The 25,089-nt window shown below is 42.2% G+C and overlaps 1 pseudogene; it reads left to right on the top strand.

Moving 5' to 3' along the window:
- The first annotated feature begins 17,074 nt into the window (after positions 1-17,074).
- On the top strand, positions 17,075-17,162 carry LOC127681970 (uncharacterized; annotated as a pseudogene).
- The last annotated feature ends 7,927 nt before the right edge of the window (positions 17,163-25,089 follow it).

The following is a 25,089-nucleotide window of genomic DNA, read 5'->3' as shown; positions in this document are numbered from 1 at the left end:
TAAATCTCCCAATAAACATCTCTGTTCTGTCCACGACACTCATCAAAATTCTCTCTCTGTCTCTATCTCTAAGTTTCAGTGAAAACAGACTAAGACAAAAATGACTAGGAGGTCATCCACTCTTAGAGCTCTACATAGCAAGAAAAATGCAACAAAACACAGTTGAATGTAGAATTTTCACCTAGAGATGTGGTCCCTTCTCAATACTCCTGTCTACCGTGCTCATCCCCCACTCCTCCTCAGCCTTAGAAAATCGGTTGTACAAGGCATGATTTGAGAAACAAAAAAGATGGAGGCGGGAAGGGGATAATAGCATGGCTCTAAAAGAACTAAAATAAAAATTTTTCCTCCCTTATCCTCCTTCTCCCATATTCAACTTTGCGTAAACAGATGGATTTAACAGTGTGACTCAGATGAGTGCAGAGAAGGAGACTGCTGGAGCCAAAGCTGAGCACACTCTCCCTTCATCCATTGCCTTCTTTGTCCTTACACCTCTACTGAACGAATTCTCCAAGAGACTGTAGCATCCCTGGCCAATGCATTAGAACATAACTAGGAAAATGATCTCATGAGGTCCTTGATCAAGATAACTGCTGCGTGAATGACTGACTTTGACTGGCCAAAACAGCTTTGTGCTTTCTCACGACACACACTGATGTCAAAAAGTATCAGCAGAGAGTAGAGACTATCAAAACACTCCATTCACTTCAGTGAAGTTATAAGCCATGTGTCACAAGTACTCTAGGTGAACGGGGAGCGCCTTTAGAGGGGAATCGTGGGGAATTCTCTGGCCAAATGAAAGAGAATTGGAGAGGTTGAGAAGGATATGTTCAAGAACTTTTTAAAAATGCTGTTGCTGATAGTGTTAAAAACTGCATGGTATTGGCACAGTGACAGACGAGTGGACCAATGGAATAGAATTGAAGATCCAGAAATGAATCCACACACCTATGGTCACTTGATCTTCGACAAAGGAGCCGAAAACATTCAGTAGAAAAGAGATAGCCTTTTAAACAAATGGTGCTGGTTCAATTGGAGGTCAGCATGCAGAAGAATGCGAAATGATCCATTCTTATCTCCATGTACTAAACTTCACTGCAAGTGGATCAAGGACCTCCATGTAAAACCAGACACACTGAAACTAGTAGAAAAGAAACTGGGGAAGACCCTTGAGTACATGGGCACAGGGGAAAAGTTCCTGAACAGATCACTAATAGGTTATGCTCTAAGATCAAGAATTGACAAATGGGACCTCATAAAATTACAAAGTTTCTGTAAGGCAAAGGACACTGTTAAAAGGACAAAACAGCAACCATCAAACTGGGAAATGATATTCACCAACCCTACATCTGATAGAGGGCTAATATCCAAGATATACAAAGAACTCAAGAAGTTAGACCCCAGAAAACCAAATAACCCTATTAAAAAATGGGGTACAGATCTAAACAAAGAATTTTCACCTGAAGAAATTTGGATGGCCGAGAGGCACCTTAAGAAGTGCTCAGCATCATTAGTCATTAGGGAAATGCAAATCAAAGCAACCCTGAGATTTCACCTCACACCAGTCAGAATGGCTAAGGTCAAAAACTCAGGAGACAGCAGGTGTTGGCGAGGATGTGGAGAAAGAGGAACACTCCGCCACTGCTGGTGGGGCTGTAAGATGGTACAACCACTTTGGAAATCAGTCTGGTGGCTCCTCAGAAAACTGGACATGACACTTCTGGAGGACCCTGCTATACCTCTCCTGGGCATATACCCAAAGGATTCCCCGGCATGCAATAAACACACATGCTCCATTATGTTCGTAGCAGCCTTATTTATAATAGCCAGAAGCTGAAAGTACCCAGATACCCCTCAAAGGAGGAATGGATACAGAAAATGTGGTATATTTACACAATGGAATACTACTCAGCAATTAGAAACAATGAATTCACAAAATTTTTAGGCAAATGGTTTGATCTGGAAAATATCATCCTAAGTGAGGTAACCCAATCACAAAAGAATATACATGGAATGCAATCTCTGATAAGTGGATATTAATTAGCCCAGAAGGCCTGAATACCCAAGACACAAATTGCATAACAAATGGCTCCCATGAAGAAGTATGGAGAAGGTCCTGATCCTGGAAAGGATTGATCTAGCATTGGAGGGGAATATAAGGACAGAGAAAAAGGAGGGAGGTGATTGGAGAATGGATGGAGAGAAGAAGGTTTATGGGACATATGGGGAGGGGGGGTCTGGGAAAGAGGAAATCATTTGGAATGTAAACAAAGAATATAGAAAATAAAAATATTTTTAAAAATGCCGTTACTGTACAGAAAGGTAGAAGTAACACTCACACATCGTACCAATGCTTTGTAAAGTAATCCCCAAAATAACCAGCACTCAATTGATTTATATTCTATCTTTTAGTGCTGGGTACTAGTACCTTAGTACCAGAGACCCAAGACTAGTAAGTAACATGGGGTGCCTGACCTAAAGAGATCACAGGCAACATTACGAGGAAAGCAAAAGTCACCACAAGTACTCCATCTGGCCCTCTGTCCTCTGCCATGTCTCCCCCAACCAAGCATTTCACTGACTCAGGATGAACCCTTTGTATACAACACCCAAATCAATCACCGCGTCAGCTTTATCATTACAAGGAACAAAGATTTCAATAGCCCCCTCTGTAGTCATGAAATTGCTGCAGAAGCTGACGTACATTAAGAGCCTGTTGTAAGCCAGGCACTGTTAGAGCCCTCTAACTTGCTATCTGCTTCAAGGCTCACTCTCAAAAGCAGTTGGCTAACAGGAATCAAGCAGTCTTCAGTGAAGACACAGTTAGAGGAAACAGGAATAACTTCCGCATGAGGAAATCAGGTGCCCTTTAGGCAGAGCCTCCACTGTGATGGATGTCTCCTATTAGCATTAAGGACAGAACTTGTGAGATTGACTTCCTAGGATGGCTTCAGACTGGGGATGGATTCTCAGCCAGCTGCAATGAGAAGCACAGACCTGTCGGGATGGAGGAGGACAAGGCAGCTGACCTTTCTGCCTGTGCAAGGTAAATGCCTTTAAGTGGGATCAGCAAGCTCAGCTTCTCACATTATGCAGGGTCTCAGGGAAGAAAACACCAAAGGAGAAATAGAAGCAAATCCTGCCTCAGGTGAACCTGCACACTAGCAGGAAGACATCTTGTAAGCACCACCTCTTGAAATAGGAGAAGTAAAATAAACACTGAGCTGAAACAAAGGCAAAGTGCAGTAGCTCTGCAGAGGGGATAGAAAATGAGCTTGAAGAGTTCAGAAGGGACCGTGGAGCCAGTAGTCTAGTGCTGAGGGAGTTCTGAGAAGCAAAGAGAAGAACGCACCTGTGTGATAGAGCACAGCAGTTAAGACGTGAACTGCCCAGTGTGTTCGTGAAACAGCAAACTTCCCAGTGTGCAAGAAGTGTAGAACAAGCTGGATATGTGTCAGTCAGCTTTGGTCACTGTGATGACACGCCTGAAACCAATTTAAAGGAAGGTTCATTTTGCCTCATGGTATCAGAGGTTTCAGTCAACGGTTGCCTGAGTTAGCTTCATCATGTCTGTGGCCATGGTAAGACAACCATAGAGGTAACACCGGTCATCTTAAAGTGGTGAGCAGGACAGGGAATGGGGTTGAAGGTAGACCAGAGACAAAATATAATGTCGAGGCATGTCCTCAATAATCTGTTTCCTCCAAATAGGTCCCATGCCCTAGACTGGAGCACCTCCAAATAGCTATGAGCTTATCAATGACTTAATATTTTGATAAAGTCAGGGCCCATAGGATCCAATCAGCTCCCAAGTATCCCCATCCAAACACTGTTGCACAGGAGATCAGGCCTTCAACACATGATATGCTAGAGGGCATTTCACATCCAAACCATAACAATGTGAAAGACCTTGAAAATTATATGAACTAATTTCACATTTCATCCATGCAAAGTGAGGTGGTTTTGAAGAAGTAACTGGTCAAAGAAGACACAAAGAGGATAAGGCATTAAAGAAACAGAAAGAAAAGTCAAGGGAGGAAGTTTGTGATCACTTACTATGTGACAGAGAATGTGTGTCTGACCTTACATGATCTTCATGAACCCCATGAGAGAGAAGACAGTATTCCTGCTAACCCTTTGTGATTCGGACATCAAGGTTTAGAAGCTGCGTTTTGAAAGCGGGAGTGCTATTTTTATAATTTAGGTGAGAACTAATGAGACTCTGAGCTAGGACATGCTAAGAGCCAGAGGAATGGAAAGAATGATATATTAAAATGTTCAATTACACATGCCTCATACTTTACTATTTCCATTAAGTATTTTCTATATTTCAAGTTATATCCACCAAAACCATACTCATTTATATAATTATAGGAACTTCTTGGCTCAAAAATTGAAAATTCAACTTGATATCAATCAACATGGTCTACATAGTATATTCCAGGACAGTCAAAAATGCATAAGATCCTGATTCAAAAAACATGAAAAACAAACAAACAAAAACAAAGCAAAAAACAGGAGCTAGAGATATGCCTCGTGGCTTAAGAATACTTGTTGCTTTTGTAAAAGACCTGGGTTCACCCATATAATGGTTCAAAACCACACCTAACTCCAGTTCCAAGGGACCTGATGCCATACTCTGAACTTTGCAGGCACCAGGCATGCACATTCATACATTGAGGCAAAACATAACACATAAAAAACAAAATGAGCAAATCTTTTAAGATTTACCAAGCAAATTGAAAATTCAGCAAAACTTCAAATGTGATCTGTTTACTAACTTGGGCTCTGAATGAGCACCGTCCTCTCACTGCATTGCTGTCTGTAGAATCAGCATCCCATGCAATCACCTCACGGTGATGCTGGCAGTTTCAGACTAGCCCCTCGTCACTCAAAATAACCACCTTGGTTTCAGAATTCATACCCTGGCACAACCTTGTAGTTTTCTTTTAAGAAAAATAATGAGAAAAACAAGACTAGATGAAATTGAGAAATTGTGTGTGTGTGTGATTGTTTTTTTAACAAGCATGTATGACAGTGAAATATAGACATATTGAAATAATCATACTTTTGTTTTAAGAAAATAATGTTACTATATTCCCCAGGCTGTTGATAACCCCCAAGTTTAAGTATTCTTTCTACCAAAGAGCAGAAAATGCAGACATGTTCCTCCATACCTAGCAGAATCATACATTTGATTCCAGCTAAGTATTAGTCACTTGACAATACGTCCTTTCTTCTCAAGATGCATTCTGTACACACTGCTCCCCTCTGACCCCAAGTCAGCTCAGCTCCGAGCCAGCATTTCCATGGGCATCTGCTTTCCCAAATGCTAAATCCATACGCCCCTGTCCTTCAGACTTCCTATGGGATTGTCCAAGTCAAGCACTGTGCGCTGCTGTGCAGACCACATAATTACAAAATCCATGGTGTAAATCCATGGTGATGGGCATTTCATAGATATAGGGCCTGCAAAACAGGGCAACATGGTTTTCCTATCCAAATCCACAAACACGTCCAACATTAACAAGACCCTCCATCCAAGTCAACCTCTCTTTCTTTTTTTTTTAATTCGATATATTTTTTATTTACATTTCAAATGATTTCCCCTTTTTTAGCCCCCCACTCCCCGAAAGTCCCTTAAGCCCCCTTCTCTCCCCCTGTCCTCCCACCGACCCCTTCCCACTTCCCTGTTCTGGTTTTGCCGAATACTGCTTCACTGAGTCTCTCCAGAACAAGGGGCCACTCCTCCTTTCTTCTTGTACCTCATTTGATGTGTGGGTTATGTTTTGGGTATTCCAGTTTTCTAGGTTAATAACCACTTATTAGTGAGTGCATACCATGATTCACCTTCTGAGTCTGGATTACCTCACTTAGTATGATGTTCTCTAGCTCCATCCATTTGCCTAAGAATCTCATGAATTCATTGTTTCTAATGGCTGAATAGTACTCCATTGTGTAGATATACCACATTTTTTTGCATCCACTCTTCTGTTGAGGGATACCTGGGTTCTTTCCAGCATCTGGAAATTATAAATAGGGCTGCTATGAACATAGTAGAGCATGTACCCTTATTACATGGTGGGGAATCCTCTGGGTATATGCCCAGGAGTGGTATAGCAGGATCTTCTGGAAGTGAGGTGCCCAGTTTTTGGTGGAACCGCCAGACTAATTTCCAGAGTGGTTGTACCAATTTGCAACCCCACCAGCAGTGGAGGAGTGTTCCTCTTTCTCCACACCCTCTCCAACATCTGCTGTCTCCTGAATTTTTAATCTTAGCCATTCTGACTGGTGTAAGGTGAAATCTCAGAGTTGTTTTGATTTGCATTTCCCTAATGACTAATGAAGTTGAGCATTTTTTAAGATGCTTCTCCGCCATCCGAAGTTCTTCAGGTGAGAATTCTTTGTTTAATTCTGTACCCCATTTTTTAATAGGGTTGTTTGGTTTTCTGGAGTCTAACTTCTTGAGTTCTTTATATATATTGGATATTAGTCCTCTATCTGATGTAGGATTGGTGAAGATCTTTTCCCAATTTGTTGGTTGCCGATTTGTCTTCTTGATGGTGTCCTTTGCCTTAGAGAAACTTTGTAATTTTACGAGGTCCCATTTGTCAATTCTTGATCTTAGAGCATACGCTATTGGTGTTCTGTTCAGAAACTTTCTCCCTGTACCGATGTCCTCAAGGGTCTTCCCCAGTTTCTTTTCTATTAGCTTCAGAGTGTCTGGCTTTATGTGGAGGACCTTGATCCATTTGGATTTGAGCTTAGTACAAGGAGACAAGGATGGATCAATTCACATTCTTCTGCATGCTGACCTCCCGTTGAACCAGCACCATTTGTTGAAAAGGCTATCTTTTTTCCATTGGATGTTTTCAGCCTCTTTGTTGAGGATCAAGTGGCCATAGGTGTGTGGGTTCATTTCTGGATCTTCAATCCTGTTCCATTGATCCTCCTGCCTGTCACTGTACCAATACCATGCAGTTTTTAACACTATCGCTCTGTAGTATTGCTTGAGGTCAGGGATATTGATTCCCCCAGACTTTCTTTTGTTGCTGAGAATAGTTTTAGCTATCCTGGGTTTTTTTTGTTATTCCAGATGAATTTAATAATTGCTCTTTCTAACTCTGTGAAGAATTGAGTTGGGATTTTGATGGGTATTGCATTGAATCTGTATATTGCTTTTGGCAAAATGGCCATTTTAACTATATTGATTCTACCAATCCATGAGCATAGGAGGTTTTCCCATTTTTTGAGGTCTTCTTCCATTTCCTTCTTCAGAGTCTTGAAGTTCTTGTCATACAGATCTTTCACATGTTTGGTAAGAGTCACCCCAAGATACTTTATACTGTTTGTGGCTATTGTAAAGGGTGTCATTTCCCTAATTTCTTTCTCAGCCTGCTTATCCTTTGAGTATAGGAAGGCCACTGATTTGCTTGAGTTGATTTTATAACCTGCCACTCTGCTGAAGTTGTTTATCAGCTGTAGGAGTTCTCTAGTGGAGTTTTTTGGGTTCCTTAGGTAGACTATCATGTCATCTGCAAATAATGATAGTTTGACTTCTTCCTTTCCAATTTGTATCCCTTTGACCTCCTTATGCTGTCGAATTGCTCGAGCTAGTACCTCAAGTACAATATTGAAAAGATAAGGAGAAAGGGGGCAGCCCTGTCTAGTCCCTGATTTTAGTGGGATTGCGTCAAGTTTCTCTCCATTTAGTTTGATGCTCAGCCTCTCTTTCTGAGCTCTCCGTTTACACCGCTCACTCCTCCCTGCCATCAAGCTTGGGCTATTTTATGCACTCACTAATAAGTGGATATTAGCCTAGAAATGTGGAATACCCAAGACATAATCCACATATTAAATGATGTCCAAGAGGAACGGAGGAGTGGCCCCTGGTTCTTGAAAGACTCAGTGCAGCAGTATAGGGGAATACCACAACAGGGGAGTGGGAAGGGGTGGATGGGGGAATAGGGGGAGAGAAGAGGGTTTATGGGACTTTTGGGGAGTGGGGAGCCAGAAAAGGGGAAACCATTTGAAATGTAAATAAAAAATAAATCGACTAAATAAAAAAAAGAAAGCTTCTTTGAAAACTCTCGTGAACTACACTAAATACGTGCAAGAGCAAGTGAAATTTCTTTCAGATCCTTCTTGTGAATTATTTTCCTACTGAAAAGAAAAGGAAAATCTGAGCTGTTCTCTCATGAGTTGGAAATACAAAATCGTTTGTTTCAAAGTGATAGATGATGTTTTAGATTCAAGCCAGATCACTCATTTTATAAGTGAGGTAATTGAAGCCAAGATGAGTTGAAGAGCTGTGCAAAGGTTGTGTGTTTAACAAGCTGAGTGAAAGACATGGAATTAGAATAGGGATCACTTAAGTTTTTTATTCTGGAATTATTTCACTACAAAGCAATTATCACTTTGATCCCCTATCTTCAGCACTGGTACTCTGTCTCTGCTTGCTTAAATCCACTTTACCTCTTTAGCGAGATAAATCTATATCAATAGTTCTTTTATTTTTTAATAGATATTTTCTTTATTTTATTTTATTTTATTTTATTTTATTTTATTTTATTTTATTTTATTTTATTTTATTTTATTTTATTTTTTGGTTTTCAAGACAGAGTTTCTCTGTGTAGCCCAGACTGTCCTAGAACTCACTCTGTAGACCAGGCTGTTTATTTACATTTCAAATGCTATCCTCTTTCTTCTTTCCCTTCCAACCCTCCCCATCCTCCTCCACCCCTTCCCCCCCACCACCCTGCTCACCAACCTACCCACTCCCTCTTCCCTGTCCTGGCATTCCCCTATGCTGGGGCATGGAGCCTTAACAGGACCAAGGGCCACTCCTCTCACTGATGTCTGACAAGGCTGTCCTCTGCTTCATATGTAGCTGGAGCCAGGGGTCCCTCCATGTGTACTCTTTGGTTGGTGATTTAGTCCCTGGGAGCTCTGGGTATACAGCTTGGTTTATATTGTTGTTCCTCATATGGGGCTGCAAACCCCTTCAGCTCCTTGGGTCCTTTCTCTAGTTTCTCCATTGGGGACCCTGTGCTCAGTCCATTGGTTGGCTGTGAGCATCCACTTCTATATTTATCAGGCAATGGCAGAGCCTCTCAGGAGACAGCTATATCAGGCCCCTGTCAGCAAGCACTTGTTGGCATCCATAATAGTATCTGGGCTTAGTAACTGTATATTGGGTGGATCCCCAGGTAGGGCAGTCTATGGATGGCCTTTCCTTCAATCTCTGCTCAAAACTTCATATCCCCTCCCATGGGTATTTTATTCCCCCTTCTAAAAAGTACCAACGTGTCTACATTTTGGTCTTCCTTCTATTGAGCTTCATGAGGTCTATAAATTTTATCTTGGGTATCCTGAGCTTCTGGGTTAATACCCACTTATCAATGAGTACATACCATGTGTGTTCTTTTGTGGTTGGGTTACCTCACTCAGGATGATATTTTCTAGTTCCATCCATTTGCCTAAGAATTGCATGAATTCATTGTTTTTAATAGCTGAGTAGTAGTCAATTGTATAAATGTACCACATTTTCTGTATCCATTCCTCTGTTGAGGGACATCTGGGTTCTTTCCAGCTTCTGGATATTATAAATAAGGCTGAACACTTATTTCAGTGGAGCATGTGTCCTTATTGCATGCTGGAGGATCCTCTGGGTATTAATTTTATATCTAGCCACTTTGCTGAAGTTGTTTATCAGCTGGAGAAGTTCTCTGGTAGAATTTTGGGGTCACTTATGTATACTATTGTATCACTGCAAATAGTTATACCTTTATTTCTTCTTTGCCAATTTGTGTCCCCTTGATCTCTTTTTTAGTCTTATTGTTCTAGCTAGCACTTCGGGTACTATATTTGGATAGATATGGGGAGAGTGAGCATCCTTGTCTTGTCCTTGATTTCAGTGGGATTGCTTCGAGTATGTCTCCATTTAATTTGACATTGGCTTTTGGTTTGCTGCATGTTGCGTATGTTTAGATCTGGGCCTTGAATCCCTGATCTCTCCAACATTTTTACCATGAATGGGGTGTTGTATTTTGTCAAATGTTTTTTCTGCATCAAAAGAGATGATCATGTAATTTTTTTCTTTGAGTTTGTTTATATACTGGATTGCGTTAATGGATTTTCATATACTGAACCAACCTTGCATCCCTGGGATGAAGCCTACTTGATTGAGGTGAATGATGGTTTTATGTGTTCTTGGATTTGGTTTGCAAGAATTTTCTTGAGTATTATTGCATCGATATTCATAAGTGAGATTGGTTTAAGTTCTCGTTTTTGGTTAGATCCTCATGTGGTTTAGGTATCAGAGTAATTGTGGCTCCATAGAATGTGTTAGGTAGCATTCATTCTCTTTCTATTTTATGTAATAGTTTGAGAAAAATTGGTATCAGGTCTTCTTTGAACCTCTGGCAGAATTCTGCACTAAATCCATATGGCCCTGGGCTTTTATTGGTTGGGAGGTTTTTAATGACTTCTATTTCCTTGTGCAGTATGGATCTGTTTAGATAGTTTACTTGTTCTTGATTTAAATTTGGTATGTGGTATGTGTTTAGAAAACCATCCATTTCATCTATATTTTCCAGTTTTGTTGAGTATAGGCTTTTACAGTAGGATCTGATGGTTTTTTAAATTTCCTCCATTTCCAGGGTTGGGTATGTCTCCCTTTTCATTTCTGATTTTGTTAATTTGGATACTGCTTCTCGGCCCTTTAGTTTGGGTAGGGATTTATCTATCTTATTGATTCTCTCAAAGAACCAGCTTCTGGTTTTGTTGATATTTGTATTGTCTTCTATTTGGTTGATTTTGGCCCTGAATTTTACTATTTCCTGCCTTCTACTCCTCTTGTGTAAGTTTGCTTCTTTTTGTTCTAGAGTTCTCAAGTGTGCTGTTAAGTTGTTAGTGTAAGATCTTTCAAGTTCCTTTACCTGGGCACTAAGTGCTGTGAACTTTCCTCTTAGCACTGCTTTCATTGTGTCCCATAAGTTTGTGTATGATGTGTCAATATTTCCATTAAATTCCAGGAAGTCTTTAATTTCTTCTTTATTTCTTCCCTGACCAAGTTATCATTGAGTTGTTCAGTTTCCATGTGCATGTGGGCTTTCTGTAGGTTTTGCAGTTCTTGAAGACCAGTTAGTTCTTGAAGAAGGCCGTGGTAATCTGATAGGATGCATGGGATTATTTCAATCTTCTTGTATCTGTTGTGGCCTGTTTTGTGACCAATTATATGGTCAGTTTTGGAGAAAGTACTGTGAGGTGCTGAGAAGAAGGTGTATTCTTTTGTTTTAGGGTGGAAAGTTCTATAGATATCTGTTAAATCCATTTGGCTCATAACCTTTCTTAGTTTCATTGTGTCTCTGTTTAGTTTGTTTCAATGGCCTGTCCATTGGTGAGAGTGGGGTATTGAAGTCTCCCAGTATTGTTGTGTCTTTTCCCTTGTTTTTGTTGGAATTTAAGACCAGCCTTAGTCAGTGGTGCTCTGATAGTGTGCATGGGATTATTTCAGTCTTCTTATATCTGTTGAGGCCTGTTTTGTGACTGCGTATATGGTCAATTTTGGAGAAGGTAAACTGAGGTGCTGAGAAGAAGTTATGTTTGTTTTAGGATAAAATTTCTTTAGAATACCAAAAGAAGTAATCAGACACAGACACAGCCATACATACCTATAATCCCAGCACCCAGGAGGCAGAGGCAGAAGGACCATAAGGGGATCCTGGACACATAATGAGTTTGACCATCGTGGGCTGTATACTAAGACCCCTCTCCAAAATTAAACAAACAAGAAGATTGGGAGCATAAGAGGGAGGGGAGAAGAAAGGAGTAAAAGAGAAAAACAAAGAAAGACACATGAAACTAAATGTTATTAAAGTTGGCAAACCCTGGACTCTGATAAATCTTTCCTCTCTGTGGTTAATGATCTTTGTTTTTATTATTCCTGTTTTATGAAAGAATTTTTTACTATCTTAAACTCATTTTGGATATCACTTCTACAGTCTTCATGCCAGCTTCTTGTTTAGGAGGGGCTTCCTATGCCTCAGAAACTTAGGACTGGGTCCCCACTGGCCAGTGCTGAGGCAGTTGGTGAAGATCCACCCCGCCTTTGGTATACCCCACACATCCAAACAGGAAATGGATAAACAGTGAGTGAGTCTCTGAGGAATTTGCCTTGGGATTAATGATGGTGCCTGGATGACACCAAATGACACTAAACAGGATTTGGGTGAATATGTTTCATGGCTACTCCCAGACCTCCAATCAGGACTTACTGGATAAAAATAGAAAGTGGTTTTCACTTAGAGATCAAAACCTGAACTAGCATGTCTGTGATTTGGGGTAACCCTTATAGATTTAAACTGGCTGTATATGTATCTTATTCTAGGAATAGTGGGTAGCTGACATTTTCTATTTCAATGGCAGGTGGCAGAAATGAAAAGGACTAGATGAATGAAGCAAGCACATTTGAAACTCATGTTAAATGTGTTGTGCACTGCACTTGTTCACATAACATAAATCAGGGAAAGTTACATAACCAAGCCAAAACAGTTAAGAAGGAAGGCACTTAACAAGGAATCTAACTCAGTTGGTAGAATACTTAAATCACACACACACACACACACACACACACACACACACACACACACCATAAAAACCCTAAATCAGAAACCATACAAGCAAGCAGACAGGGAGGTGGGGCCAGCTAAGGTAAGACTGTGCAGTTGTGGCTGCTTCCTTCTTCCTTGGGACTACCCAGTGAGATGATTCTACCTCCCAGTCTCTTGCTATGAATGTTATTCTTTCTTTCTTTCTTTCTTTCTTTCTTTCTTTCTTTCTTTCTTTCTTTCTTTCTTTCTTTCTTCCTTCCTTCCTTCCTTCCTTCCTTCCTTCCTTCCTTCCTTCCTTCCTTTATTTCTTTTTCTAGACCTAGTACTTTCGCTTAAACTTGCTAGAAATTACCCTAGGAAATTCTCAAGTATTGAGGTTCTGAAAGAAATTTCACAGACAGCCTAAGAATTCTTTTTTGTGAAAATGTAAAACTTGGCTCTCACAGAACAAGTAATCAAGTATTATTCTCCAAAGAGCCATTTCCTCTCTGGGAACACAAAAGCCCATTTTGGAGTCTTCATAAATGGAACTGTGTTATAAATGAGCACCATCAGAAGGACCACGATAGCATTCAAGAGGGAAGAGCCCAACTGGAAAATAAGGGCCTGGCAGTGGTGGACAATTCTTTCAGCTATGAGAACCTATTTGAATTGCCTTTTAGTGTGTGTGTGTGGTGTGTGCAGTGTGTGTGTATATGTGTTTGTATGCATATGTATGTTTGTTTATATGCATATGTATGTGTGTTTGTGTATGCACACACTTGGGGTGGGACCTAGATCCTCCTGCATTTTAAGGACATGCTGTAACATGAAGGTGTGTGCCCAATCTAGGACACAATCTTAAAGCCATCAAGCAATTCCAGACCCAGAACACTATTAACAGTATAGACACCCCCAACATAGAGAAAAAAGAAAAGAAAAGCTGATTTAAATTTTTGAAGCTTCAAAAATTAATTCTTGATTTGGATAAAGCATAATCCAAAGACTTATAATGAAGATAGTGTTGTGGGTATCACCACCAGAGCAGACTGCTTAGACATAGGTTTAAGCCAATAGAAAGAACTCTTCATTAGCAAGCAGCTGACTGCACGGGGTGTTTGGGATCCCAGTGCCTTTCTCACAGTGAGCTTTTAAGCACACACACACACACACACACACACACACACACACACACACATCATTCTCCTGTGTTGACAAACTTTAGTTAACAAGAACATTTAGCCAGAAGTGGAACTACAGAAGCCAAAAAAACCTTTGGAAACTTTCCCAGAACTGTGAACTTTGAAGGATTAGGACTTTTTTTTCATTTTAGCAGGCACTGCTGTTCTACCTGCAGAGTTTTATGGCCTGAATGGATCTTCCATCATGGAGTTAGTTGTGCTAAAGTCTGAGAGCCTACTAATGTCGGGGACCTGTCGTAATAGATGCCGTTTTTTACTAAAGATAAGAGTCCAACACAGTTCAATACAGAATCGTGGTTTTGTATGTATGGACGCTCTGCAGCAATAGTGCAGTTCACATCACAAGTGTGTAGCTATTTTTTGTTGTTAACTTGACACATCTGGAATTAACTAAAATCTATGAAAGATTTTTGTTTAATTTGAAATATGTAGATACACATCTAGTCTAGAACTCTGAGGTAAGAGGACACATGCCTTTATTCTGGATCTTGAGGAAGGAAGATATACCTTTAATATGGGCCACACCTTCATCTGGAAGCCTATATAAGGACATGGAAGAAGGAAGCCTTGATCCTTGCCTGCTTGCCTTTGCCTTGCTTTAGAGCCTACTATTGGATTCTTGGACTTTCTACTGTCAGACAGCCATTGTTTGACTAGCTAGGCCACAGCCTATAAGTCAGCATTAGTCTATAATAATAATAATAATAATAATAATGTAAAAAATGTTTAAAAACAGAAAAGCACTGCATTCTCTATTGTGGCCCCATTCTTCTCAACAGGGTGATTGTCAGAAACCCCCTGAATATTAGCATATGAAGTATCAGCTTTTGTATTTTATCCAACCCTAAAACAATCACTACATGAGAAAATACCTAGCTCTGACTGGCCAGAACTGAGATACTGGATTCAGAGATGATCTTCCCCAGAAGCATAAAGTGAAAGAGTTAGAAATTCCCTGGGAGAAATCAAGATGGCATTGCAAACGGCACACAGACTGGAAGCTGCACAAGGGTATCACCACTGATGCTGGGTTAATAGGCTCAGCTTTAGGCAACCATATCTCCAATGGCCCATGAAAATAAAGGTTTCCCCAATTTTCTCCTTTATCTTTTGAATGTTACTAGGTCTAAGCATGAAGGATGAAACCATTAAGAGAAGTTAAGCTCATTTTGTCTACGAACTTGAGGTTATTTATATTTAAAAAGAAAAATTTATCCAATTTTGAGTTCATTGTGTTTGTTGTTCTGGGACTAGCTTACTTCATCTGTTAAAACAATAGCTTTTCCTTAGATGATGGCTAATGTTGATTGACAGCTTGACGGGATGTAGAATCACCCAAAAGGAAACAGACTTTAGAGCACTTCTGTGAGGAAGTTTCTAGAAGAGGTTGTCTGAGGTGAGAGGACCCCAAAGTGCGTGTTGCCACCATTCCATAGATTTGGCTCCCCAGAAAAATACCAGAGAGTGTACAGCCCCAGTGTCCATGTCTGTCTGCTTCCCAACCTCAGTGGCAATGTGCCTGGCCACCTAGTCCCCCTGAACCCCACAAAAAGGCTGGATGCCCTTGATAGCTCATTGTAACGGCTAATCTTTCACAGCAGAGTCATCTAAGTTGAAAGAACCTCAACTGAGAAAATGCCTGTAGCCAAGACTGTAAGGCACTCTTTTGATGGGTGATTGATATGGGAAGGCCCAGTCCATTGTGGGCAGGTGTTTCAGAGAGTTACAAGAAAATAAACTTAACAAACCAGTAAGCAATGCTTCTTTCTCCACTGCTTCTACTTTAGTTCCTGCCTCCAGGATCTTGCCATGATTTCCTTTGGTGATGTAGTATGACCAGAGAGTTGTAAGGTGAAATAAACCTTCCTCCTCGGGTTAGTTTTGGTCATGGTGTTTATTATAGCAATCGAAAGCCTAATTAAAAATCTACTACCTATGATCCCAGCAGTTGGGAAGCAGAGACGGGAGTGCCAGGAACAAGCTGGCAATCGGAATCTGATAAATGGACAAAGTATCAGGAGCCCCTGCCTGGATACATAAAGTAGAGAATAGAACTAGAGGAAGAGCTCCACATGTAACACACATACTTGTACATGTGTGCCCACACATATGTAAATAAGAATTAACGACACACACAAATAAAGTATTACTTCTCCTCCCAAAAGCTTCCATCCGCTCCAAAATCAAGGTTTTAATTTTCTTTCCTTTATTCTGTCAAGTAAATACTTAAAAGCTTGATTAGTTATAATAGAGCCCATTGTCTGTCACGTGCCTATATCCTCTCATTCAGGAAGGTCAGGAAGGTTAAGAGTTCAAGGTAATCCTCAACTACATAGAATGTTTGAGGCTATTCTGGGCTCTTGGAGACACTGTATTTTGTTTTGTTTTCTTTTGTTTTGTTTTTAGTTTGAAATTGGAGTCAGTTTATAACCAAGATTATATCAAAGTAGAAATAAGAAGAATTACCTAACCTTCTTATTCCCATCAGGCAATTCTCCAAGTTGGTGATCTTTTACATGACTCTGACACTAGCAAACGGGGTTAAGTTGTATAAAAGAAACCCTGCTTCATCACAGCATGGTGCAATAGAGCCACACAAATGCCAAGCACAGCACCTGTACATCATAAACCAAACCTAAGTGCCTCTCGAGAATGTGAAGAACAATGTCTGAAATACAGATGCTATTTATGTGGAGTAATATGCAAAGAGCTATACCAAAAAAAAAAAAAAGAAGAAGAGTAGTCTATAAAAACTTCAATTTTGAAAATTTTGCAGATCTTACATGTAAAAACAAAAATCTGACATAAGTGAGTCTGGTGCAATTCCAGAATGTAGAATACTGAGGCAATGTAGTCGCGCAGTCACAGACAGCCTGGGCTACACCGCGGCCTCACTTCTTTAAAAGTTAAACAAAAACTAAAAAAGACATTGATTGGTTGCTGTAGTTGAGACCATCTAGACTTAGCTCTACAGTAGCAGTAATGACATTTCATTAATATACTACTTGGGCACTAAATGTTGTGTAGTTTAGTATCATAGTTTACCAAAAGAATCGAATTTCTCAGATCTAATCTTTTTAGTATCTCAAGACACAAAAACTGACTATAGAATTTATCTTCCAAATAGTACATACTTAAGTCAACAAGCCGCCAGTTTTCAACATCATCAAATATCTAGTTTAAAAAAACAATGAAAATTTAACTTAGTTTCCAATGAATTCTAAATATCTTCTGTGTTAGCTGTCAAATAAGTTTTTTTTTTTTTAATCAATTCATAGACCTGCCCCTAGAAACATTGCAGGTGTGGCTGCTGTGTCACATGTGCGTCAGTAGGTGGCAGAGTCTATGCTGTTCATAGACAGAGCCTCTCTCCTCTCTGCCATCTATGATGTTCAACTTTTCCTGAATAAGAAGAACCTGAGAAGTCCACCAGTTTGGTGCCACCCAGGCCCTGGCAGCTTCCAGGACTGGGAGCAAGCTGGAAACTAGAATGATCCCACCTGGACCTGAGGGCCACAAGCAGGAGTGAAGCAAGACAGAGGACTCTCACGTGGGCCCGGCAAGAAGTGGGCCCAAGATGACCACCAGACCGGCACCATGGGGCCTGGACAGGGAGCTAGCCTGAGATGACCACCAGCCAGGCGCCATGATGCACAAGTGAGGCATATCACTCCCGAGATGATCTCAGATATTCCGAGACCTCAGGCACCTCTGGGAGGAGCAGGTAAGTGGTGGAGAAGTGGAAGAGAAAGAGAAACAGAAGGGTGTGAGCACAAGGGAGAGAGGGAGAACTGGAGACTCCAGGGTCCTGAAGAACAGCCTGATGTGAGTGATCCCATCTGGGAACAGGGTGTGCTCATGGCCTGTGCTGCTACTGGGGGCTACATAGACTGAGTTGCCATCTAGGGACATGTGATGTCTGAGGTCTGTCTGTGCAGAACTGGCCCCTCACCTGGGCATCCTGGGAGAGCTGGCCTGGGGTCATGAAAACAGGAGGGATGACCCCACCCATAGCCAACTGCTGTACCCCTGGAGAGAGTGTACTCCTTCACATTGCAGGAGTTGTGTGAGCCCCAACCTGTGCCAGGATATGAATGTGGAGACTTGGTCCTGCCATTTGTCTGCCGTGTGGTGACATGGGTGAGGAAGGGACAACTGCCCTCACCCTTTCCCACCTATGGCTTGTTGGAGAGCTGCACCCCAGGTCATCGGAGTGGGAGAGCTTTCCCTGCCCCTCACCTCCTTCATCACTCAGGAAAGCAGCCTCCACCTCACCTGGGCAGCAGTGTAGAACTCGCCCTGAATGTGGGAACTGTAGGTAAGGCCCCAAGGGTGTGAGTGTGGGAGAACTGGTCTGACCTCTTGTCTGCTATGCAGTAGCATCATTGAGGGAGGAGCCTCCTCTGTTCCTTTTGGCCCTCAATACCTGTGGCTAGTGGGAGAGCTGGCCTGGAGTCATGAGAGCAGGAGAGCGGGCCCTGCCCCTCCTCTGCTGCAGCACTCGGAGAGCAGGTGCTCCCCTCCCTCATCCCTCACCATCTATGGCCGACAGGAGAGCTGGCCCGAGGGTCAAGACAGTGGGAGAACTGCCCCTTGCCTGCTCAACTCTCTGGAGAGCGGGCTCTGCACTTTCCTGGGCAGCAGGATAGAGCTTGCCCTGGTATCTGGGGTTGCTGGAGAGCTTGCCCTGGGAGCATGTGAGGAAGAACCTGTGGGCTGACCAGCTCAGATAGCTCTCAGGTAGACCCAGGGCTATGCGTTAGCCCATCCCAACATCTACCCTGCCAATGAAAATGCTGGAGCATTGAAGGAACTGGTCCTATAGATCCAAAACTACAGGGTCTCCCTGACACAGGGCAACCACAAGATTTTCAAGAGGCGTCACAGCAATATTCCAGTGTTGATGGTAAAGCAGCAGCCAGAGACCTTGAACCAGATCAATGAACATTTTCAAGCAAAGAAGTGTGGACAAAACTGAAGCTTCCACAATGAGATTTCTTTTTCTCTGTTGGGGAGAAGGTTTCAGGGTGGTGGGCAGATATGAGGGGAGAAGGAGAGGAGTGGCTTGAGGTGCATGATGTGAAATTCCAATAAAAAGTTTAGAAAATTAATCCATAGAGAATTTAGATTACTAGGCTCATGTGTTCTTTTTAAAATAGAGTCTTGTCTCGCCATTTCCTGAGACAAAATAACTTTACATTTTGGGGGGGGCCACAAATCACAACAGCAAACACATTTCATATTACAATCCAGCAAATGCATATCTACATTGGAATACATATAAATTTATATCAAAATTCATAAGCACTTGTTTAATAAAATAATATTTTACTTGGTGAGAATAATTTCTCTATGCTATTTTATTCTGGTACATATTTTTTTAATTTTTCAGAGACATACTAAGTTAATTTCAGGAGCTGATAATCAGTGGAATGCCAAAGCCTTAAATCCACAGCCTCAGCTTAGTACAACACGGCGTTTCATGCATGCAACCAAGTTCTAACATGGCACAACGCTTCATGCATGCAACACAAACTCTCGAGAGCCTGAGACAGGAAGAGATTGCAAATTCAATCCTAGATAGAGTGAGACTATCTCAAAACAACCATAAAATCCAGGCATGGATTTGTGGTCCTCACAATTTAAGGCAGGAGGATCAAGGCTATGCATGGTGTGTCAGAGGACAGCCTCACTGATATAAGACCCTGTCTTAAAAATCAATAACAAAAACATTCTCAGATACTTTACTGTATTACAGAACCTAAAAATCAGTGTAACTAAAACTTACATAAAAGAAATAGCTTTGGTTATTTGATATTTTGTACTAATGAGAGCCAACTTAGTTTGCCTTCAGCAGGAAGAAATTGCAGCTTCTTACAACATCTAATAGATGAATTCCCTAAAACAGCCGATCGTGTTTCCCAGCTCTACCAGAAACTTCTGAGAGTGAAAGGGGGAAAACCCTGTGATTTACATGCTAACTAAGATATGAGTGAGAGAGCTGTGCATGCGAAGTTGGAGGAGCTACTTCTGGTTCAGCCATTGTGTAAGTTGGGTAACTTGAGTGTAGCTCTCCTGGTCTCTGAGACCCACTGGCTTCCTCATCTATAAATTCAGGGGGGGAAATAACCTATTACAGATGTTCTCCCTTCTTCTCCAATGTGTAAGTTTGGATGTTGCCATTTCTGTCCTTTTAACAAGCAAAATGAACACAGAAAATCAACGACTTCTTATACACAACAAAGACTTGTGAACAGGGTAAAGTGCCACACCAAAATCTGGAGAAACAAATAAATACAGACTCACAGTCCATATTTTCTCACATGAAGCAGAAATCACCAGAACCAGAAGTGCTTTCAGTAATGAGAGGGAGAAAATGCCAGGGCCGGCATATGGGAAAACCTGAACGTGCGCGTGGATTTCTCCCCCTGGAATCCCAAAGTGTGGGGGATCCCTTATATGTGTCTGGGTTTTGCTTCGAGGATATACCACTGAGTTCTCCCAGTGATGAGCCAGGAAAGAGCTAAAAAATACTAGGGAAGGTCATAACCTGGCACACAGTAGACTAAAGTTTGGCCACCTGACACTTTATCTCCACAAGGCTCCAGCACAACAACACAGCTTTCAGTGGGAGGAGCAGCAAGGGTCAGAAGAGGCCACTTCCGGAAAAAGGTGAAACTTCCAGTGGAGGGAGGTGGACACCAGCCCAACCACAAAACCTTTGACCCCGAATTTGTCCTGCCTATGAAAAGTGCAGGGACAAGGACAGAGCAGAGCCTGAGGGGGGGAGGGGGGTGGCCAAGCAATGACTGAGCCAACTTGAAACTCACCCCATGGGAGAAAGCCAGCTCCTGGCACTATCATTAATACTATCACTAATACCCTCTATACTTCCACATAGGAGCCTAGCATAACTGTCTTCTGAGAGACTTCATCCAGCAGTTGATGGAAACAGATGCAGAGACTTCAATTCAACAATAAGCGTAGTTTGAGGGGTCTTGTAGAAGAGGCAAGGAAAGAATTAAGGGAGTCAGAGGGATCAAGGACAGCACAAGGCCTGCAGAGCCAACTAAGCTGGGCCCGTGGGGGCTCCCAGACTGAACAATCAAGAAAGAGCATGCATGGCTGGACCTAGGTCCCCGCACAGATGCAGCCAACGTCCAGCCTGGTCTTCATGTGGGTCCCCTAACATGGACTGCTGCCTGCCTTTGGATCCCTTTCCCCTCGCTGGACTGTCTTGTCTGGCCTCAGTGGGGAATCCTTAGTGCTTAGTCCTGCTGTGTACAACTTTTTACCAGGGTGGGTTGGTATCCGTGGGTTGGTACCAATGAGGTGTCATGGTTCTCTGAGGAAACAACGATGGGGAGAATAGGGGAGAGGTAGGAGGCTGGGACTGAGAGAAGAGGAGGGAGGGGCTGATATCCGGCCATAAAGCAAATAAATGAATAAATTAATGGGGAAAAAGAGAAATTATTTAAGTTTAAACAAAGGGGAAAGAACGACCAAGGGCAGTGAAGCCGTACGCTGCCGCCCTGGTGCAAGCAGTGTAGCGGTTCTTTCTAGACTAACATTAAGGTTCACAATTAACACCTTTTGTGCTTTGTTTCCTATAATCTTATGCATCATGTCTGCTTTTTTAAAAAAAAAATCAATCACAACAAGGCTATATACTATGGCCTGCCTTGCAAGCAAGAGATCCTTGCCAGAGATCTAGCCAAGGAACCCATGTGAAACTGCTAGACTTGGTGGCACAGGCTATAACCCCAGGGCTAAGGAAGATGGCACCAAAGGATCCCTGGGGTTCACTGGCCAGCTAGTCTGGCCCAACTGGTAAGCTCTAGGCCAATGAGGGGTCCTGTCCTAAGGAGGAGGGCGTTTCTGAAGACGATCCATCAAGTTTGTTCTCCAGCCTCCATACACATGTGTGTGTGTGTGTGTGTGTGTGTGTGTGTGTGTGTGTGTGTATGGGTATGTGTGTGTGTATGTGTATGTGTGTGTGTATGTGTATATGTATGTGTATGTGTATATGTACATATATATATACACACACACATATACTTACACACAATTTTAACAATAAGTAATGTTAAAATTCAAAGTATACAGTCTGATAAGACAACACATCAAAAACAGTGTCAGAAATGACACCAGTTTTGGAATAACTCATCAGATAGAAAATTCAAAATATGTATAATTAATATGTGAATGACTATAGAAGAAAAAGTAGATAGCAGAAAAGAAGAGAGACAATATAAGCAAAGACCTGTGAAGACTATAAAAGAATAAAATGTATGAAAGAATGAATAATAAATGCTGCATATAAAACTATAGTATCAAACCATAACAGCCTCTGGTAGACGAGGCACTGCCGAAGATATAACCCAGAGATCAAAGGCAAATGAACAGAAACTTGTCAAACTGACGAGCTATGAGATAAAAGAAAATCAAAACAAACTATAATCCAACCACCATGCGGTAGCTTTGGAAGATGAACTGTCGGCACTTGAAATACACAACGAGGACAGAGGGAGGAAAGCAGAGAGCTATGTGGGCGAGTGTGGCTTACAAGTTCCTCAAATGAATGGCATGCGTTCAATGTCCTGGGTTAAAGAACAGAAAACAAAGGGACAGACAAAAAGTGAGGAGAACAGAGTGTGGGAGGATGACATGTTGGGGGACTCCTAAAGGGACGGAGAAGGGAGTTAGGGATAGACATAATCCAGACACATTATGTGTGTATGTATATGCATGAGTGTATATATGTATAAAATTGTCAAGGAATAAAATTAAATGAATTAAATCCTTTTAAAAAATAATGTTAAAAGCAAGATTCAATTATTGTTCTCTAAATAAACTTTATGGACTAAGACAGACACACATACACACACACACACACACTGAATATGGAAAGATGCAAGTCACTATATCATGCAAATGGAAGCCAAACAATGCAAGAGAGGTTCTGTTCATGTCTAGTAAAGTAAACCTCGAGCCAAAATTAGCCAGACCAGATCACGACAGCTGCCAAATGACAAAGGGGAGCACCACCAAGAAAATGATTATTATAAACACATGTGCATCGAGCACTGATACACCCTACTTTATAAAACAAACGCTGGGCAAAAGGGACAAAAAGGCCCAAATATGGTAATATTAGCTAACTTCAATATCATTACACCAGTGGATAAATCATTACACAATAAAATCAACAAAGAAATTCACAGTTAAGTCATGCCATAGGTCAAATAGATTTAACAGACATCCACAGAATATTCCATCCAACATACATGTGGAACAGAACCCATTCTACCCCAGGAGGTCTGCTTCTGACTTAGAAGGAGTGCGGATTCCAACAACACCCTATGTCTCCTGGCCTCAGCTGTGTGCTGCTTAGGACTGCATTACTCCATCTCCTCTGCAGCACAATGTGAGAGGACCTGAACATGTGATGCTTGTGTAGTGCCTGGTCTTATTGTTGTGATGTTGGGCGAGGTCCCTACCACTAAGCTGCAGCTCCAGCCCTGTGTGTTTCTATAGTTGATTTGGTAGAAGGTTCTTCTGCGTTCATCCTGCCTCCACCTTATCAAAAGCAAGTGAAAGGCCTCCTGTGGAGTTGACTGTGCTCTCACACCCATATGTGTGACCTTGTGTGTGTCTCTCTATATGCGCTGGAGCAGGGTAAACATGACCTGGCTACTGGTAGTGATCCGCACAGTGCCCCTGGAAATTGTCACATGTCTGATTCTGTGATCTTTCTGCCAACGGGAGTCAATAGTTCCAGCTCTTGCTAGAGCTGTAAGCTCCACTCAAGGTTAATCAGTCCCGGAGCCCAGATCGGAGACCTGAGAGATGCAATGGTGCCAATGTCTACTGTGGCCTCCAATTTTATTGTTACCACCAGTGAAAACTGGCCGTGGAGCCTGGTCACTCTCTAGTTGCCTCTGTACCTGGTCTTAAGGAGCCTCTGATAGCAGGCCACGTTATGAGTCTCAAGAATCTAGTTTTAAAACAAAAAATAAAAAATAAAACAAACAAAAAAACAGCACTTTTATCCCAATATATTGAAGCTGTGTCTCCAGGTCCGTCTTCGCAGGTATAGAATGTTGGTTAGAAAGCAGTCAAGTGTGATGGTGACCACGTTCTCACCCTGCCGCTCCACAGGGGTCTTGTCTCCAAGCTCTATGCCTAGATCTGTGACCGATTTAACACTACTGCTCACAGCACTGGCCTCTGGGAGAATGAAAGGACTGAGTGCTTAGTGCAAAATCAGCATCTAATTAAAAGGTTACGTATATGCCGGGTGCACGCCTGTAATCCCAGCACTCTGGGAGGCAGAGGCAGGCAGATTTCTGAGTTCGAGGCCAGCCTGGTCTACAGAGTGAGTTCCAGGACAGCCAGGGCTATACAGAAAAAACAAATCCAAAAGAGGTTAGGTGTAAGGGGAGTTTCTCTAATTGTTTCCCTAATTGCTTATTGGCTAAGTGAAGACGGCAGAAACCAATCACTGGCTGAAAGAGAAGGCAGGACTTCCGGGAAGGACAGGAAGAGAAAGAGGGAAAGGACTGGAGAGGGATCAGGCAGGGCATCGGATACAAGCTGAGGACGTGTAGGTTTCTCCAGGAACTGATAGCTTGTGGCCTCCACAGACAACTGTGAGAGGCCGTGGAGGATGGGGCAGGATATTCTTTGCCCAGCCTTTGAGTTATCTTAGCAGTTTTAAAATATAGTCTCCAGTGTTTGCCTTTCTTGGGGCTAATGGGAACTGGGTGAGACCAGGGCTGTCATTGGCTGTGGCAGAGCCAGCAGCAGGTTGGCCAGTTGGTGGTGAGCAGCGACACTGGGCATTCTCAGGAGGAACGGGCAGGATGGAAGTGAAGCCAGCGACTGTGTGATCTTGGAGCTAAGTAGTGAGGGGCCACGGCACAGGGCAAGGCGATGAGGCAAGGGGAAGTGTGCTTCCAAAAATTACACGCCACAGACAGGTGTATTGTTGGGCAGTCCTGCTTCATCTCCCTGCCCACAAGCCAGGCTCAAGCACTCTCCTAGTTGCATTGGCTTCCTGTGGTAGCTATGACTGACTTCAGCCCTATTCAACTGCAAGGGTTCTAGGAAATCCCCACCCCACCCCCACACCCCATTCCCATTTTCCAGACGTTAACATTCAGAATGATGTCTAGCTGGCAGAAACCGTGCGCTTTCCTCAGGCACAGCCCTTCATGGAATGACTGTAACATTGGATTACTTATCTCACTACATAAAACAGGCGATCAGCTGTTAGGATGAGGACTGTGGAA

The sequence above is a fragment of the Apodemus sylvaticus genome, chromosome 3, assembly GCF_947179515.1.
Source record: "Apodemus sylvaticus chromosome 3, mApoSyl1.1, whole genome shotgun sequence".
Taxonomy (NCBI): Eukaryota; Metazoa; Chordata; class Mammalia; order Rodentia; family Muridae; genus Apodemus; species Apodemus sylvaticus.
The sequence above is the reverse complement of the archived record's forward strand: the minus strand, read 5'-3'. Positions and strand labels throughout refer to the sequence as shown.